This window comes from Myzus persicae, unplaced genomic scaffold (genome assembly GCF_001856785.1).
Source record: "Myzus persicae strain clone G006 unplaced genomic scaffold, MPER_G0061.0, whole genome shotgun sequence".
Lineage (NCBI taxonomy): Eukaryota > Metazoa > Arthropoda > Insecta > Hemiptera > Aphididae > Myzus > Myzus persicae.
In genome coordinates, this window is record NW_019104289.1 from 360,691 (window position 1) to 372,500 (window position 11,810).

General features: G+C 33.8%; 1 protein-coding gene across 2 annotated transcripts in view; it reads right to left on the minus strand.

Annotated features, from left to right (window-relative positions):
• LOC111040929 (ATP-binding cassette sub-family A member 1) overlaps positions 1-11,488 on the minus strand; it is a 42,108-nt gene extending 30,620 nt beyond the window's left edge. The window contains exon 1 of one of the 2 annotated variants that reach the window (XM_022325010.1): positions 11,179-11,488. The gene's annotated coding sequence lies outside the window, so the exon portion shown is untranslated. Of the gene's footprint in view, positions 1-1,072; positions 1,192-11,178 lie in introns of those variants that run through there. The other variant, XM_022325011.1, reaches the window with a different exon arrangement.
• Between the last annotated feature and the right edge of the window lie 322 nt (positions 11,489-11,810).

Below are 11,810 nucleotides of genomic sequence, written 5' to 3' on the forward strand. Positions count from 1 at the left end.
TAATATGTACCTATATAGTTACGGAACGATTTCCAAAAACGACGATTCGACCAATGGATTTCTAAACAAAGTTTACGGAATCGATTAAATCGAAAACAATGGTCGCGACATAAAATATAATAAAATAATCACCTCCGTTTGGCGATTTACATAATATATATATTAATTTTATGAGCATCAGAGCATGATAATAATTTACCCAAAATAATTTTTTCAAATATATCATTATTATTTATTAACTGTAGGTATAATGACCGAAATAGTTTTAAAATCGATGGAATTAACGTTCTTACATAATACTGCTGTGGCCCTGTGACAAAAAATAATACATCATTCAAAAACGGTTTAATGCAACCGACTAACCAAGTACAAGGTATACGTTGTTGACCTTAAATGTTGTGAAATACATCTACGCTATAAAATATAATATAAATAATAATAATAATATAGGTAGGTACCTAATATTATACGTATGTATACACACTTAACGGTACAGTTCGGCAAAGGATAAGTTAATTTATAGTTTGTATTCAGTTTATTAACTTGAGTTCACTAAAAATACACTCTGCTGGTAGATAATAATATGTAATTTAATTGATTACCTACCTACAACTAACATATTTTTATCTAATATATAAATAAACGTGTGTTGTGACATGCAGTGACAAATACATAAAATCTATGGGATAAAAATATATATAAGAATATAGATCTCAAGACTCTGTAGCGGTATTTTATATTTTATAATGCACGATAAAAGCAACAATTAAAATAAAATTCACGTTAAGTGGTCGTCAGTCAGTCTCAAAGACTTAAACTAATAATAATTTTAAAACAAATGTACTAGAATAAAATGACAATCATGAAAATTAAACTATTAAATTACTACCAAAATAAAATATTATGTGAAACCACGGTTTATAAAATATAAATACGTGATGTATTATCATTAGAAAAAAATGTAATAACTACCCAAAAAATTAGATAAAATTAAAGGTCAAAAGATTTTTTCAGTCCAAGTCATTCATCAGACTTTGGTTTCAATTTTTTAAAGTGGTTCTGTAATACTTACATTAACTGTTCGAAAGACGCTTCTTATACTGTATTACATACATTATTGTACAATGTACACGTCTTAATCTTTTCCATTTCACTGGCTTAAATATTCAATGACTACTCGAAACGTGGCAATGCAACACCGTATGAGATTTTCGAATCAACGCTCTATCAAAATGAAAAGTCTGGTTTCAGGTTATTTTATTTGACATACTTGTTCGTGTTAGTGAACTTTGGACAAGAATGGTGACTCGCATTAAATCCAATCGGAAAGGCTTAACTTTTGGAAAATGTACACATGCACATTATTATCTCGTCTTGGTATTACAATATTATATTGTTATCAAAAAGATAATTACGGTTTTCTCACGGTCCCGGGCTGCCATCAATCAAAATATTATGCACACGCACATTATCACGTGACTGCAATGACTAAAACATCAAATAATGCACCATAGGTACCTCTTGTAACTATATACTAAGTAATTGATGACAAGTGTTATACCCCTTCTTTAAATGACCTCTTTTAATTCCAAGATGAATTAATAAGTAGTACCCACGATGAATAATAATAATAATAATAATAATAATACTATTCTATTAACGGGATTATCTCCATTTCGGGCGGGTGCCGTTGAAGCGAAAACTGTTTCAATATTATTTTGAAGTTTTTAATTCTGATTATTCCGACGGTATTGCCACTCGAGTTCTTCGAATCAGATTGGTGACTATAATTAATTCAACTTTTGCGTTATCTCGGTTCAAACGCAAAACTCGTAACTGTGTTTATTTCTTGTTGAAAATCCAATTTCCCAACCTAATCTAACCACTTGCGTAAATAACGGCAAAACGCTCAAAGTTGTTGTCATAAAACGACGACGACGACTGCATTGTAATATTATAGACAAGAGGCAATGAATTTTGACGAGACGAGCCTAAACATATATATATATACACACACACAGTAAAGCATACAGTATAATATATGTATCGTATATCACACGAAGGTTGTTGTATAACGTCACCGCGAGTTCATCCGGAATGAACCTGTACAGTCGAAATTAGTGATTAGACAGTTTTTGATGTTGTCAGATGGACTGTATTATTTGTTGGTAACAGTAAAAGAAACAACTGAAATGCTTTAATGTAATTTATTTATACGCATCGTGCGTCACCGTTTTAAGTGTAAATGCGTATCGTTACTCTAAAATATAATATATTATACGTTTATATGCACTTCTATCGTGCAGCGGAAACCCGTATAAAACGAAAAACCGTCAACTATAAAATGTGTTATGTATGGTCATTACCAGCAGCTAGGTACCCCATAAATTCCTTAGAAAGCGCGCAATTAGAGTCAGAGGATTAGAAAAAAAAAATCACCAAACTCGATGGGGCTTAACAACAAAAATCATTACATATATTACGTACGCGTATAGTCTTCCTGTTAAATAATACTACTACTACTACTACTAATAATAATAATAATAATACTAGCACATTTCATTTGAGACGTATGGAAAACGTCGGAGACTGTACTATTGCTCGTTAAAACAAACATCAAATTTTTAATACGTATAATGCGGTACGACAAAACCGTCGGGGGAATTACCATGATGTGAATCGTAGAATCATATTATAATTTAGTTACCAGACATATTCGTTCTCGAGACCACTGTAGACGTTGCTATATTTTAAATTCGTGTGATATAATTATGAAAAATATCTTTGGTAAATAACGTAATAATATATTATATTAATTATAATAATTATTATTAAAATATCATGTCATCATATTATATTGTAACGGCAAGCGTTTTTACTTTTTTTTTTTTTATCTCAAACTTTTCCAATAAATTATTGTTCTTTTCCTAACGCTTTAACGCCGCCGCACAGTATGTATATAATATGTGCTATTACAGCCTTGTACGATTTATGTCTGATGATGTACTATTTCAAATAATATTATACATGAGCGTAATCGAAATAGATTTCTTTACATGTGTGAACAACGTATAATTGTATTATTGAAATGAATGTCTTATAATAACTATACTATAGAGATAACACAATAAACGTATACATTATTGCGTGTACGACTCTGTGTTATATTATAGCTGTATTGATATAATTTATTGAAAAATCGATTTAATGTATTATTATTATTATTATTTACTTGATGCGCATTATTTGTAAAGCTGAGTTTCAATGATGATGATGAGAGAAGTCTATAACATTAATAATAATCGGTCCGAAATATTCGTCATCACATCGGTATATAATAATAATAATAATAATATTGTACGAGCTTGACATGCATACCTATATTATAACAATGTATTTTGAGCAAACTGTACTCGACATTAGACGCTCGCATCCATTGTCTTAATAAATCACTAATTACATATTATACACGACTATTATCACATTATAACACGACGTATTTAGATTATTGTCGTTGTTGTCGCCGTTTGACAACAAAACACAAATATTATAATGTTTGAAAATCGATATAAAAAAAAAAAAAAAAAAAACGAAAATTCGGCCGTCTCAGACTACGCGCGAGTGTCGGTTGCGAAACTGTCGCCGACAGACAGACAACCGCGGCGAGTACAGTTGGCGGGCAGACGTCTACGGTACGCGTACCCGGGTATACGTATAGTAGGTATATACGACGACCTAGGTTTAGGTACCGGAGAAACCGCGTTATTACGTAGGTACTCGCTTGCGAGACAATGGCCGGCGCACGCGTACGGGGTACCTGCGGCGGGAAATGCGAAGGACGAAAACTTTGAGATTGTCGTCAGCCGCGGCGGCAGCGAAGAAGCGCGCGAGCGGGAAGGTGAGCCGAAAACAACCGTTTGGCCGAATCGAGGACAAGTCGCAGCGGCGACTGCGGGCGCGATACTGTCACTGACGTCGTCTCTTGATCCACTCGTATAACATATAGGTATATAGGTATATAAATACAATAATAATAATAATAATATATCGTACGCGTCGCACATTATTATAATAATATATTGTCAAAGGCTAATGTCAGGGCCGTCCAGATCTCCGGTTCGCATAACATTATAAACGCTGTTGCTCAATATCGTAGGTACTGCACATAATACCTGTTGTATATGTATCCGTGGTATTTTTTTTTTTTCGTTGTTGATATTTTTCGTTTTGTCGGCCGTTCGGATATTATTATTATGATATATCGATAAATTATACTATTATTTTCATAACGGAATTTGAGCGCCAGACGTAAACCCGTATATACCTATACCTATACCTAGGTAGGTATTAAAATATAACGTCTGGTCGAGGTTAAACGCGTAGGGTGACCGAAATATTTTTATTTTGCGCATTAGTCGACGGATATAAAATAAGATTGATAATTCAATTCGAATTTTCTTTCGTTTACTTTCGTGTGAAACGTTATTTGTATTGTTTTAAGAGCTGATATGAAATAATAACATGTGTTAAAGTTCAAAGACACATTACGTCGAATTTGATATATATATATATTGTATATAGGACTAAACGCTCTGCAGATTGTACACCTCGAGTATGGGTTAGACTATATGCGTCGAAGTGACATTCGATTAAATAATAATAATAATAATAAATATTATTACACGCACATATTATAATACGGTTTAGGTCAAACTTATTATGGCGAAATAACTAATTGACTTTTTGATAAATTATAAACGGAAATTTAATAAATAAACGAACAAACGATAGTTGTTAACGAATATTATATATTCTTAATTATTATTCATACGAAGTGTATGAAGTGTGATGCCTATCTGTTTAGACAAAAAAAAAAGCCGCGAACACATCATCGAACATTGAACTTATGACAAACGAAAAATCATTAACTTTTTTTACATTTCGGTAAATACTCGTTACTGATAATAGATAATGAGTCGGAGTTATATTTTAAGCCTTTACACTAATCATTTGTGCATTTTCCTTCAAAATGTATAACTCATCAAAGTCAGTATAATTAAATAATATTATAATAATATATTATAATATAATTACCTTTCTACCGTATATACGAATGGCATGGGCATGTATTTCTGAACAATAATTATTATTTACCATCGTAATAAATCGTTTTCGACCTCACTGTTATTTAAATTTTAAAACTAAATAATATTATTAATTATATGACATATAAATCTCGTGAAAATGCTATGCAAGATAAATTCATGTTGAAACATCGATTATGATTTTGAATAATATACTGCAGTAAAGTTTAACACAACACTTTAGGAGTTCGCCTACTCGATTTGCCATATCATAATATTTTAGCTGACGATTTTCCACGCTCCAATTTTGTTGATTCTGTTTTGTTTGTACTTGATATAACGTCATAAAATATGTATTAAAGAGAGAGAAAAAAAATAGTCCCCGAATATAACAACCTAATGACCCTATTCGCCTAGTCACGGGGACATAATCAGTTCACCAAACACGTACGCGTCTCTGATATCCATCGCAAAATGCGTTCGTGACAAATTCTAGCCACTGACCACAGAGAGCACCGTAAAAGTTTCGTACGCTACGCTTGTGTGCACAGCGATAAATTATTCACCTACGAAAAAAATTTAAAAATAGCCTGGAGCTATTTTAGAGACGTATTAAATAATAATTATTGTGATATCTAAATCATCCACCTAAACGCACGGATTAATCGAATGTTAGTATAGTGTAACCTTTTTTAAATATTACGACTTGGACTTGTCAATATATACGAGCTCGTCGTTAACTTATCACAATTTCGTTCAGGAGTAAATACTCTAAACAAAATATCAAATATAGTCGTCCAAATAATATACTAATATTGAAAATGTTGTATTTTTTTAAACACAAGCACAGCAGCAAAAGCAGTTATAATTAAATAATGGTTCTGATTTCTGATCGGTTGTTTAGGAATCATCGAAACGATTTCGGATGACAAAAATAATTATCTATTCTAAAGTAGAAGGTACACATTATATTGTGTGTATTTTTTTTTTTTTTTTTAATGCCTACTCTGTTCGTTTGAGAGAGACATTTTAGAACCAATAACATGGTTTTCGTTAGGTACTTCTGCGAATGTTAATAATATTTATTGTAAGTATTGTGAATCGTAAGTACAGGTCAAAATGGCTGACCATGATCGCACGGTGAACTGACAATAAGAATTAGGATTTAAATGTTTCAAAAAATAATTTTTATATTTTTTTTACGACGATGTAAAATCAGTACCTATACACAATACACTTGGTTGTATTTATAGTGTTTTAACGTCGTATGAAATATTATTGTGATTACGCCGTGATCGAAAGTGTAATTGCTTGGCAATTATTTTTAATCACATTGTGTTTTTTTTTAATTTCAATTACAAATAATTTGACATTAAGAAGATATCAAAAATAATAATAGTTGAATACATCTAAATATCTAATATTCTACACAGACGGTTGTAGTGATTTCGAAGAGCGCGGATTCATAATAAATCAAAATGAAAATAAAATACGTTCTGATTGTTTTTTTTTTTTTCATTTGTTGATCTACCCACGGGTTAGTCCAAAATGTGTTATCATCTCTCGTGATAGGCCTGCAGTAATAATTAAAATATATTCTCACAGCGGTAAAGCAGACATATTTTTACATCTCTAGTGCAAGTAAATAATATGTTTACTACGTATATGTATCAGGCACACTTTTTAATAACGCTACAACATGCAATAGAATATAATAATCGGTAATATATTTTTTTTAAATGTTTTTTAACAATATAGAAATAAAAAAGAAAAAAATAACAAATAACAAACCATAACGTTAATCACGTTAATAGGCCATTTATATATAACAGCAATTTTCTAAAATTCTTTAAAAACACATTGTGCCTCTCGAACAATATATCGTGTACAATATATATTGTCAATTATTATAAATCAACATATTTAAAAAAAAACAAGGTTTCGAAATTTTGAACCCTAATAATGGTAAAACTAGGTTCAGGTACGTATCAAGCGAAATCGCACGATTCGCATTTCATTATGCATAATATAATATAATAATAATATCTAGTCTTTGAAAAACGATAGATTGATGAAATAGAAACTCAGGCCTAGAATTTCAGTTTCAAAATACTATAATTATAATATGTTTTTAGAATGGGGAAACATAGGCAGAAGAGTAAAAATCACACCAAGACGAGCTCGTCACAAGTATAGACATACTGTGACATATTTTAGACACTTAGGTCTAAAAGAACTTTACAATGCCAAATTTGAAAACTCGTCGAGTAGGTAAACGCGTCGTATTGGGCACTGGCGGTGGTTCGAAATCGGTTCAGAGAATATAATTCTATGACACTCGTCAGAGAAATCGCAGTAGGAACACGGCTCTGATGATAATTGTTGTCCAATAACAGATAAAAACGGCAATTTAGAGTATTTATTTATTAATTTCCACAGAGATTGAAACGACGGTCGGGCGGACAATTTTATCGAGTGATTAATTTGTAATTTCGATCGACGGCTGTGTCGAAGCGTATAATAATATTATAACAGTTACATATTATATTATCATAATAATATATAATAAAATTATGAGAGTGTATGGTGACGACAAAACCGCAATTAAACACGCAATCGTAGAAAAGTTTGGCGAACGAGACAGATAGATACTACACGTATTCACGTATTATCATGATTACACGCAGGATTATATAGGCTAATATTGTGTGTGCGGCTCGCCCTTTACTTAAAAAATTTGATATTAAGATATTGTATTATTATTATGTTAACCACCTGCAGTAATATATAATTATCATGGTGTTTATAATAATATTATTATATCGCACATGGCAGGTACACGCACCGACGAGAGATGACTTCCGCGTACGAAAATTAATTATTGTAATATTACCGCAACATAATAGGTAGTACCTATTCAAATCCAACTCACTAAAACCAGGTAATAATAATAATATTATCATATTGTGGAATTAGTAAACTCGTTTCTCGCGCACGATCTTCGCAGTGTGGCTTGCGCGCGTTCAATTTCGGACGCAATTAAAACATTTCCACCGTGTCCGATGGGTAGAGGCATACGCCTTGGTAAGACCATATTATAATGTGAGTTATACACATTATAGTACCTATATGTGTATGCGAATGCACCGGCGCGTGTTAAGGAGGAAATAATAGTAATAATAATAATAATAATAATAATGATAATAATGTGCATAATAATAATGTTATACCGTCGTAATACGTGCATAATGTACGCGATAACCGCGACACAGTGTATCGTTTCTCCAAAGAAAACGACGTGTGCCGTAATATGGGTCCACCCACCCATGCTTGGTCGATACCCACATACCGTGCAGCGATGATTCCATCCGCGGGTCAGCAAAATTTACATTTTCCCGATTTTTCCGATCGATTTCGCTGGACTGATTAATCGCACGACCGGCAAGACTCGCAAACGACGAGTTTTCGTGTAATATTAGACCGCTGTGTTATTGAAGTGATTCGCATGCCCACGCGGTCTTCATATTATTCAAATCCATCTGTTACCAGCTATATAATATTTTTGTGAGATCAAGAACGTGCGTTGCGGGTCCTTATCATGGCAGAATTCCTTACCAAGTGCAGCTCACTCAGCCTTCTCCTGCACACTCTCGTAACAATGTTGTGCTCATGTTATTCATACTCGAAATGCCACACGCGCGCACCCTGTCTGACGTAATATTATACTCGAGTCTCTGTTGTACACATATCGATGTCACAGAACGAAATATGTTATCTTCCCTTCGAACCGATACAAACAACTCTCCAGCAGCTTCCAGAGGCCCACGCGCTGCACCGGATCCGGGGTGCACTCATTCATTCCGGTGAAACCTGCATGTCGGTCTCGCGACGGCGACTGTTGTAGTGGAAATCGTCTATAAGAGTACCGGAAAAACCAGCTCGTTCGACCGCGGACTTGAGAGACTTGAGCACTCTTCTCTCTGTGTAGGCATATAATATAGTCTTTCTCCCGATGTCCCGTCCTATCCGTCACCGTGAGTTAAGTATATGACCACGTGTCATCACTAATGTAGTATTCACATTACACCAAACACGCACTCGCGGGAGGCGTACGTGTGTATTCGGGTTGAGCGTGTGTGTTCTAGAGCGCTGAGTATTCCTTTGTGTGTGTGTGAGTGCATGTGTGTGTGCGCTCGCTCACTCGTCGACGACGATAGTGAGTTAATTGCAGAAAGTGAAGTGGAACGATTATGTTTGGGCCGCACTAATCGTTTCGGATTTTGGCGAAATCAATAAATTAATGACGTGCACATTAGCGACCAGCCGGGGCTTATGTGTGCGTGTACCCATGTACAGTGTAATAATTTTACATATTATAATAATATAGGCATTCAGCATTTTTAATGAACATCAATGAGCTATCGCTGCAGTGAAAGCGTATCGTGTCAAAGTCAAACCGAATAATAATATCACAATGGGTGAAAAAGACAAAAAAAAAATAATAAAATAATAACACAATATTAATATCTACTATATACCTCTATACGTGGAACCCGCCGCCTATATTAATTTGATCGTAGCCGAGTATGGGTACCAGCTATACCTACTGGCGCGCGAGCCAACAATTATTGCCCTTTTGTTTACCGAAAAATACAGTCGTGCAGAGATGGCCCCGAGATGTTTTGGATTTTTTGTGTTTGTTATTATTGTCATTTTTTTTTTTTTATTACTATTCACGCGATTAACTTTTCTGCGAAAACGTCAACACTCCGACGACGCCACCGACATCGTAATAAATTAAAATCGAATATATTGTGTACCTACGCGCGTTGTCCAGTGAATTTCCGCTTCAATATTACATTATTTGAAAGTCCGTACCTATTAAGGTTTAACCAGATAATAATAATTATTATGCACAAACGCGCGGTCCATATAATTTAACTACCAGAGGTACCTGTATAATATTATGCACAAGATCAATGATTATCGATTATTAGTACACCGTTTTCCGTGTGTATACGTTTCGATGTGATTCTGTGGCCAGAATTATAATACATATATATATCTAAACAAATGAGATTCAGTCAACCAATAAGAGCAAACAGTGAAATAGATTTATATTTTTTTTTTTTATCAGAAAAAACTTAAATGCATTCAATTTATTAATTTATCACGACGCACATAATAATTATTTATCAAGCCATTAAAATAATATCGTTCATTAAATTATATATTGAAATGCTATTATTTTAAGCAATACAGTATCGCACAATGATTTCGATTAATAATAGTAGCCTTAAATCTACACCTTTATTAATATATACATGCTGCAGTTTACTGAGTGCGTAAATTAAATGGCAAGGAGGGGATAAGGGGAAAAAATTGGCCGACAATACGGCAGTATATACAACAATAGAACTAAACCTTACGAAAACCGTGGACTGGTTACCAAACACTATGTTAATAGAAAAGAGTCGTTATAATATAATATTTGGACGCCTTTACGACACGCATACAGATCGTCAAGAACATTATATTACAATAATTTTCGATAAATATAATATTAAAAGAAGGAAGATTAAAATAGATGTCTACTGCCGAGTTTCTTTTATTCTGCACAGGCCTACAGTCAACATTTGAACTGTTATTGGTAGTATAATTGAGTAATATTATAATCTCTACACCTACCAGGAGTATATCATTAATTGTTTTTGTATACATATGTTTACACAATTGTATCGTTTTTGAAAATCGGGAATCTCTCGTAAAATATACAAGCGTCAACACCATAAAAGTGTGCTATACATGCTATATGAAAAAATGTCATCGTACGGTAAAAGTAAAGAAGAAAGAAGAATAGAAAGCCTGCAAAAAGCCGCGAATAGGTGAACATACCATCGAAAACGTGTAAAAGATACCTACATAACAATGGTATACGGTGGTATAAGTTTTTTCGAGGACTGCCACCCTTGGGTTAACGCCGCCAAACTCGAATATAGTACCGTTCGGGGGTGAGATTATTTGCTACATTATGCAAATGTACCTCTTAACTATAATGTATAATATTAATTGATGAGCATTTTTATATATTCACCTATGGAATCGTTATTGGTCGATGCAGTCCAGTGGCGAAGGGACGATTATTCCTGTGCGTACGTGATTTCCGTGGCTGACTGTGATGCTGGCACCAATAACAATAATCAAGACGGAAGTAAAATTAAAAAAAAAAAAACAATCAAAAAATTTGACGCGTCGTGGACAGATATGAGGGTGATGGAATGCGAAATTTATTAAAGACGAGTATGTAGCAAAAAAAAAATTTCTTAAAAACGAGACGATACAAATATATAAATTTACATGAATAAAAAACGATAAATATAAAAACAATTATAGTAAAAATAAATCACAAGCGGCACAAAACGAATAACGAAATATTATTTTCGAAAAAAAAAAATATATATTATATAACAAACGAGACGATATCGGTAATAATAATAATTTATAACAATTAATATAATAATATATTATAATATTAATAGTGTAAGCGCGAGCGGGTGCATGTCGTGTGTGCGAAGAGAGCGCGAACCTTGCGCGGAACGACTACTGCTTATTTGCCCGCGACTACACGACGTACGACGGCTACGGCGGCGGCGGCGGCAGTGGCGGTGGCGGCGGTGGCGGTGTCGGCGGCGGCGGCGGTAACGTGTTGACGACGTGCCCGCGCAA